The following is a 9,456-nucleotide window of genomic DNA, read 5'->3' on the forward strand; positions in this document are numbered from 1 at the left end:
TGGGTCACATTTCGGTAATTGTCTCACTTTTGTATTATTACTATATCTGTTACGGTGATCCGTGATCAGTGATCTTCATGTTCCTATGGTAATTGTTTTGGGGCGCCATAACCATGACCGTATGAGACAGCAAACTTAATCGATGAATGTTGTGTGTGTTCTGACTGCTCACCAACCAGCCTTTCCTGTCTCTCACCCTCTCTTCCAGCCTCCCTCGTCTAGTGAAATTAGGCCAAGATTGAAATTAGGCCAGTTGATAACCATACCATGGCCTTGAAGTGTTAAAGTAAAAGGAACAGTCATTTTTTAAATCAAAAGCTAGCAATGATGAAGCTTAGCAAGGAAGGCATGTCAAGAGCCAAGATAGGCTGAAAACTAGGCCTCTTGTGCCAAACAGTGAGCCAAGTTGTGAATGCAAATGAAATGTTCTGGAAGGAATTCGGAAGTGCTACTCTAGTAAACACCCAGAGTATAAGAAAGCAAAACAGACTTATTGCTGATACGGAGAAAGTTTTAGCGGTCTGGATAGAAGATCAAACTAGCCACAACATTCCCTTAGGCCAAGCTTAATCCAGAACAAGGCCCTAACTAGCTTCAATTCTATTAAGGCTGAGAGAGGTAAGGAAGTTGTAGAAGAAAAGTTTGAAGCTAGAAGAGATTGGTTCATGAGATTTAAGGAGAGAAGCCATCTCCATGACATCAAAGTGGAAGGTGAAGCAGCAAGTCATCCTGAAGATCTAGCTAAGATCATTGATGAAGATGTCTACACTAAACAACAGATTTTCAGTGTAGATGAAACAACCATCTACTGGAAGAATGTAGACAAAACAGCTTGCTATTGGGAGGTCTTTAGGACTTTCATATATAGAGAGAAGACAGTGCCAGTTTCAAAAGAAAGGCTGATTCTCTTGTTAAGGGCTACTGCTGTTGTGACTTTAAGTTAAAGTCAATGCTCATTTACCATTCTGAACATTCTAGGGTCCTTAAAAATTTTGCTAAATCTCCTCTGCATGTGCTCTAGAAGTGGGAAAATTAAGCCTGTATGACAGCACTTCTATTTATAACATGGTTGACTGAATATTTTAAGTCCACTGTTGAGACATATGGGTCAGAAAAAAAGATTCCTTCCACAATATGACTGCTCACTGACAGTGCAGCTGGTCACTGAGAGTTCCGATGGAGATGTGCAACAGGCTGAAAGCTGTTTTCATGCCTATAACACAGTGTGCATTCTGCAGCCCATGGATCAAGGAGTAATTTTGACTTTCAAGTCTTACTATTGAAAAAATATATTTCATAAGGCTATCACTGTTATATATAGTGATTCTTCTGCTGGATTTGGGTAAAGTAAATTGAAAACCATCTAGAAAAGAGTCACCATTCTAGATGCCATTAAGAACATCCACAGTTCACGGGATGAGGTAAAATATCAACATTAACAGGAATTTGGAAGAAGTTGATTCCAACCCTCATGGATGACTTTGAGGGGTACAAGACTTCAGTGGAGGAAGGAACTGCAGATAGAGTAGAAATAGCAAGAAAATTAGAATTAGAAGCAGAACCCGAAGATTGTAATTTCATGAGAAAATGTTCATGGATGAGGAATTGCTTCTTATGGATGAGCAAAGAATCTACTCCTGGTGAAGATGCTCTGAACATAGTTTAATTACAACAAAGGATTTAGAAAATTACATCACCTTAGTTGATAAAGTAATGGCAGGGTTTAAAAGAATTGACTCCAATTTTGAAAGAATTTCTCCTGTAGGTAAAATGCTATCAAACAGCATGGAATGCTCAGAGAAATCTCATGAAAGGAAGAGTCAATCAATGCAGCAAACTTCATTGTTGTCTTATTGTAAGCAGTTGCCACAGCCACCCCAACCTTCAACAATCTCCACCCTGATCAGTCAGCAGCCATCAACATGGAGGCAAGACCCTCCACCAACAAAAACAATGACAACTTACTGAGGGCTCAGATGATAGCTAGCACTTTTTACAATTAAGCATTTTTAATTAAGGTATGCACATTGTTTTGCAGATATGTTGCCCTTGCATACTTAATAGACTACATTCTATTCTCTAGGGTTAAGGAGGTTGCAAATATATAAATAACAGGATAGAGTTAAAATAAAAGATATTAGGGTTATTTCCTGCACTAGGAAACCAAAATTCATGTGACTCACTTTATTGCAATATTTGCTTTATTGCAGAGTCTGGAACTGAACCAGCAGCAGCTCCAAGATACGTCCGTATAGGCACTAGCTTGAATCAGAGTTGGTTTTGGCCCAAAATTTAGTAGATGGATATAAGATTCAGTTCTTTTCTATGAAATTAATGGGGGTTGGGGAAAAAAATCATAAGAATCAGATGATTCTCAAGTTGTAAATTAAACTTTCCAGATGAAAAAAAGTAAAACTGCATTATTTCACCTGGAAAAGCGAAAACTGAGGAAAAATTTATTGGAAATCAGTCAAGAATCAGGAAGGCCTTCACACAGATGTTCTCTCATTTCTAGTGAGGATACTTTACCTTGTGGTTCAAAAATAAATAAATAAGTGGAAATGGTCTCCAGATAAAGCATCAGAAATATAGAAGTCAGAAAAATTTCCTGTCAGTAAGAGTTATTAAAACATTCTGTTAATTTCCAAGGAAGTTCTTGAATCCCATCTCTGGAGTTCTTTAAAATTAGCGTAGTATCTCATCTGTCTGAGTTTTTTTGTTTTGTTTTTTTTTAGTACTGTCTGGAGGGATAGATTCTGATCTCATAAGATCCTTTCCTATTCAAGCATTTTATATTCCTACTAGAAATAATAATAATACATAGCTTGCTTTTGAGTAATGCTTTAAGGTTTTTTCAAAATTTTTAGTATTCATATTCTGATTTGATGATTAGGACTCTGTGCAACACATCTAAATGGTAATCATTTTTTTCCTTTTGTAGATAAGAAAACAGCAACACAGATTGCACAGCCCAGGAAGTGCTACCAATGGAACCAGAATTTGCTCTCTTTGAACTTTACAACCTTGATTGACTCAGTTGTTTATCATCATAGTTCATTTACAGTGTGACGTTAAAGTTTAGAAACTTGAGAGAATGATATCTAGATGAGGAATCCTAGGTTTTATAGCCATAAATATTTGAGGTTATTAAGCCCAGCTAAAACATTACACAAATAAAACAAAATCACAGTTGGTATATACATGTACAAACAAGCACACACATACCTATACCACTGTGTATGTATATAAAATAGATACACATATATATGTGTGTTTTGTACAAAAGAAATATTGTCTAATAACCAGAATTTAAACCCCAAATGAATGTGGGTCTACAAGATATCCTTCTTCCTATCTCATGGACTCCACTGTGAAACTGAGCTCAGATTCAAAATTGAATAGTTTCCCACACCTCTTCATAGATTTTCAATCCAGACATTTGAGCAGAAGGTGAAGTTAGAAAGTACACATTCCCTTTGCTAATATTTTTTCCAAAATGTAATCAGACAATTTTTGAAAATCCACCAACTTTTAAAGATCTCAATCTTTTACTTTAACTCTATCCTATTATTTATATATTTGCAACCTCCTAAACACAAATATCTCCGAATTAAACCACAGATCAAAATATGCAGTATTCTGTCAAAAGCATTTTAAGCTTTTCCATTTTTGCACAGATATTACAACTTTTAAAATAATATCCCACCCAAGTTTTTTTTCTTTACCTATTCATAAGACACTTACAACAACCACCGAAAAACTTAAACCTAAGACTTTGTATCCTAGCAGCGATTAAATATAGTTGCACTGAAAACACTGCCTTTGCTGTTATGGTGTTTGTGTTTTGAGTTCCTGGCAGGATAATCCTGGCATCAGAACAGAAGAATTCCATCTATAGAGTAATTTTTTTTTCCAGAAATTATTAGTGCCAGACATGGTTTTAAGTTACATTTTAACAGTGAGGTAGGGAGACATTGCCCCAGATGGTGGATGTAAAATGTGCCATAAATTTTAATGAAGCAAATAAGTCACTAATAAACCTACTGCTAACAGTGCTATGTTTGGGGCCGACCTTAATAAAGGAAAATTAAAAAGGCACAGGCAGTCCTTAAACAAGTGCCTAAGAAGCCTAATATGATTTGCTAATTCAACTGTTCACACTCTGATTGTACAGCACCCGGTCATCTGCTCAAGTACAGCTGCTTCATGTAAAATCAATCAATCAATAAATAAGTTTATTGACCACCAGATGTCCCAGCCCATACTGTGTGCTGGTAGGTTCCAGGTCACACACAGTTCGGCAGATTTCCTAAATACATAGATACATTGGGGTGTAGCAACTCTACCTTGGAAACCCTATGTACACATTTTTTCCCAACCAGAACCCATAAATGACTGTCTTGCTTTCTTTAAGCCATGCACTCTCATCCAATGGATTTCTTTTTGTGAAGTGAAATCTAACAAATGGACTATGGGTTAAGGAGTCTGGGAAAGGGCATATGGGACTTTTCTACTTTTCATTAAAACCCTGGCAGGGGATCCTGATGCTGGGCATCATTAAGTCTTTACCAACCCAAATGATTAACCTGGATATGGTAAATGAGCAACACTACTCAGTTGGGATAACTGAGGTCCAGGGAGGTTGTGGGACTCAGCCAACAACAGAGCGAGCACAGAATAGACCCAACAATCAAATGCAATCCTCTTAGACCGGATGATGTAATAATGAACATATATAAAATGCATAGTACGAATGTACTGATACATCATATGCAGTATTAAATATTCACAAAACAGAATTTTTTTGTGATAAAAATGAATTTTTGATATAAATGAAATGAATCGTTATTTTTAAATATCTTGCTAATTATGATAACTTCATTATTCTTAGTTAATATCTCAAATAGCTCACGGCAGAATATATAGTTAAGGCCTGGCTCATCACCAACCATGGTGGATACAAATCTGTATCTAAAGTAGTCTTTCTGAGTTTCATTCTATTGGTCTGCATTCTTGTCAGGCCTGATTCCATCATCATTCTTTTCACCTCCTAAAATATCTGATGAATAGCTCACCCCAGATAGTGGAGTGTCAGCTCTGCCATTACTTACCGTTGGCTGCAGTTACATGACTCGTATTATCCTCAACCCAGACTTGCTCTCTCGACTTTTTTTAAGCCGCTTGCCTGTTTCATGAAAATGTTTACTTAGAACAAGACAAGGTCATCTAAAATCCCATTTAACGAGGGGCACGCAAACTGCAATATATCACATAATTTTGAAAACCAACCCCTGAGCGAGAACACCACAGGCAGTTCCCGTTGTGGTGAACCCCACTCCTGGTACCCCATCTACTCTTTAACACGTGACGATGTCCACGTGGATGGACAGAACTAGGGCACCAGGGTGAATCAGTACACACGTCGTGTACATGTCCCTTACCAAAGCTTATTTCTCATTTTTAGATACAGATGAATATAAGAAGTTCTACCTTTTCCGCATGTTCCACTTTTGAGATGATCAAGTCTGATCATCAACCTTCTGAAGAAGGGTTAGCGTCATCGAAACATCCCCAGCACTTTGTAAAATGGCTCATACCTGATGCTCCGCCTCTTCCAATAGAACATTTTTGTGTGTCAACAAGTTCCAGTTACTCTCTCCCTCCCAAAGTCTCATGTGATATTAAATTATGTATTCCTAAACTACATGTACTAGATTAGAAACCACTTACAGGAAAACATGAGCAAAATTGTGGCAGTTTAATGTAGAGTTTAGCCAATAAAATCTCCTAATTTGAGATTTTAGTACCAAAGCTAACAAAAGGGAAAGCTCAAATTCATAAATACATATATGTGTCTGGCTTTATAACCTGGATGTCAACATGAAAAAAATGAAAAAATGCATGGCAATTATTGGTTATATACCAGGGTACTTCAATAACACATATTTTGTTTTGTTTTGTTTTTAAACACAGATCTTTATGTCCCATTTAATTTTGTATTTGGACTATCTTTTGTTTGCATATTTTTGCTGTTTTTCTTTTACCTTTGGTCCTAAATGAGAAAAAATATGGAATTTCATCCACACATAAGGATGATCAAAAATGATACTCTGCTTCAGCCACTTAAACCCTCATCTATCCACAAACTCAGAGGCAATTATAAAATGACTCTTACTAAAGTCTTATTAGTAAGACTTTAAATATAAACGGGAACCGTGACCCATAGAACTGAAAATGTGGCGCTTCAGACTTTTATCACAGTTATTACTGACGACATTAGCCATTAGGGTGGAAAGGGAAAAGGGAATTTGTATTCTCAGTTATTTTTTGCATATCAGGAAATGATTAAAAATTACTTACAATCTTGTCACGTTCCCTGCCCCCTACTATATAGGTCCTCTGTCAGTAGTATACAGTTTTATAAATTTGGAGCCAGGTAAAGATGACCCCACAGAACTGGATGAGAGGGTACACACCAAATCTTCACAGAAATTCTCACACCTTCCCCTTAGACATGTTTAATTAGCTGGAGCCTGTTGTGTTTATTTGTTAGATTTTGATACAAATGGAAAAAAGGTCTTTTCATCCCTTTTTATCAGGAGTCCCCCAAAGCCAAAACAGGTGCCTATGGGATTAAACATGATTACAAAGGGAGAGGGAGTGAGGAGGGGGCTAGATAAAAATTCCCAACAGAGCTGGAATTTGAGAACAGGAGCAGGTGCTGAAAGAGGCCCCATGTATCCAACTAATTTAAGCCACGGTGCTGTGTAAAGGCCCAAATAGTCATCTTTTCGTCGGGGAGGGCACTGGCAGCCTGTGAGTACGAAGACAAGCCGGTCGGAGCGATGCCAGGCTGGCCAGCGTCATCACCATGGCTACCAGGGTAGCGGGCCCGGCTTCTCTCACTGCTGCCTTTGTTGGGGGGCAGCCACATGAAACAAAGTGCCACTTGTTGTCATTGTACATGCACATGCATAATAATCCTCCTTCTGGCTCACCATCATGAATTAGCAATTACTCTATTATTAGCTGGAAGAGCGGCTGCAGGTGACAAAGCACCCCAACTTCCAGTTTATCTGTCTGAAACCCTTCATTTGGTTTTTCAGTTTTGGATTGACCTCTTCAGCTAGTGTATTCCCATTGTGAAGAAAATTCTATGACCCCATAGAAAAGTGGTTCTCTTTCTCTATTTGGAGGGTCTGACCCATGGTTCGAGGGGGGGTGGGTGAGAACGTACTGAAAGAAATATGGACAAAAAGGTCCTTCTTCAGCTGAGAGGACACCTGGCCTGCACAAAGGAGACACGAAGGTTAAAACTCTCACCCCCCCCACTGCGCCAGAGCAGCTTTCCAGCGAAGGCTAGGCCCCTGCGAATGCCTGAGACTGTCTGGACTCTCATTTACTCTCATTATTCACTGAAACTTTCAAAATAATGCCACTTTTTATCTAGCTAAACCCACGGTTCTCTAGCATTTAGAGAATGAGAAGAGACTGGGGATATTTTAGTACTTTTGGCTTTATGCTTTCTATACTCAGTGAAGGGAGAAGAACTTTAATAGTAACTGATAAATCTTGAAAGAAGGATGCCTTTTTAGACCTCAGAAAGAAGGATAGAGCCTTTTTTTAAAAAGCTGGGCAACAATATCTTTTGTGACTTTGAAGGAAAACTATAGGAATAAAATTGCATTTTTTTTTTGCCCTAACATGTCATAGTGAACCACTTATTGCATGATGGTATACGTCATTACTTAACAGGTATATTCTACTTGTAAAACCAAAATGTCTGTTTTAATGTTTTTGTCTTGTCAACTAGGAAAAAAACCAAAATAAAGGGATTGGTATTTTCAATGTTTGTAATTATAAAATGACTTTATTAACTGTCAGACTTACATTTCAGGGAAGTTCATGGATACAGACTTTTCCTCTTTTTATAGCGTGAAGTACAATCTGAAGTACTTGAAAATACAATACCTGGCTATTCTAAAACCAATGTTAATATGCAAAGAATGTTAGGACTGAGAACTGGGTGAAAATACATTTAGTTCGCCAAGATGGAACCTTAATTCTGGCCCATGATATAGCATTTGGCATGTCATGATACATCAGGGCATGGCAGGGAAAAATGAGGGTGAATCTTTGAAAAGTGGAGGATATTTTACGCATATGTGTGTATGTTCTAAGGAAGCAAATAGTAATATATTATTTTGGACAACTGGTTCTGAGAATAGAGAGTAAATGAAGGGTATGATTTCAACTTCTAAAACAATTTGCAAATGGAGAAGAAATTCACTCTGAGCAAAAAGATTCCAGTCACGGATACTAGCTGGGTATTAGCAGGAAGAAATGGGGACAGAGATAAGATCACCACCAAGGAAATTGTCTTCCAAATTGGCCCCGGAGGATTTTATACCAAGATTCCAAGAGGAACCCTAAGTAATAAAAATAAAATTAGTCAAACGATAGAGCTAATCAACCTGGAGCTCTGTAAGAAATAGAGTGAAAACAGCCCTCATTGGGGTCTAATAAAACAACTCTAGTAATGATGAGAAGCAGGTCCTTCTGGGTTTTCAGTGAGGCAGTCACTGGGGACTGGACCAAGCCATCTGTGCTAAGGCTAATTGCAGCAACAAAGAGAAGAGTCAAATCATAAGGCAGTTGACAGGAGCAGCAATTAAGGCTAGGACAGGTCAATCAACCCAAAGCCTGGAGAAGCGCCATGGAAACTGAGTAGCAGCAGAAGAAAATACCGGAGGCCTCATAGAAGGGCCTAGATGCTACTGAGATCCTTTCAACATGGGTAGGGTGGGAGGTTCCAGTAATTAATGTGGAGGGCCTTTAAGACAAGGGCCTTTTCATTATTGTTGTTATTAGCCATAGCCCTATTGTATCCCACAGCTTGGTCAGACTTGAGAAACCCAAGGTATATGTAATTGCAATACACATGGTTTGTCTGTACTTACTTAATGTAGAGAATATACATGAATATTATTCAGATAGAGAAGGCAAGTTTTGACAGTATGATTCCTATCTTATTCTAGTGAGAAATAATTTGATGTGTTTAATATTTAAATATCATCAACTATGATCTTTTTAGAGTTCCTGTAAAGCATGTATCTCAATGTTAGGAACAGAGTGAAGAATCCTCAGAAAATATCATGGGGAAGGAGATGGCACTGGTAAATTCATCCAGCCGGATCACTGACCTGAACTGACATCCTGGAGTGAACCTCAGACTGAAAACAGCTGAAGAGAAGTTTGGGCTTTGAAATGGGAAGTATGAGGATTTTTAGAAGTATCTAACCACCCTCAATTGGGAAAGGCAATGCCAACTAAATCAGAGACTTGAATTCAGCAAGAATTTCAGGTTTCTTAGGTACCTAGCTATCAGGCGCAGGTATGGAAGGTGTAAGCAATGACAAGAAGTGGACAAGATGGTCTAGACCAGTGTTCTTAATT

General features: G+C 38.0%; 1 pseudogene; it reads left to right on the forward strand.

Moving 5' to 3' along the window:
• The first annotated feature begins 267 nt into the window (after positions 1-267).
• On the forward strand, positions 268-1,987 carry LOC139437347 (tigger transposable element-derived protein 1-like; annotated as a pseudogene).
• Positions 1,988-9,456: the final 7,469 nt, after the last annotated feature.

Source organism: Dasypus novemcinctus, chromosome 22 (assembly GCF_030445035.2).
Source record: "Dasypus novemcinctus isolate mDasNov1 chromosome 22, mDasNov1.1.hap2, whole genome shotgun sequence".
Taxonomy (NCBI): Eukaryota; Metazoa; Chordata; class Mammalia; order Cingulata; family Dasypodidae; genus Dasypus; species Dasypus novemcinctus.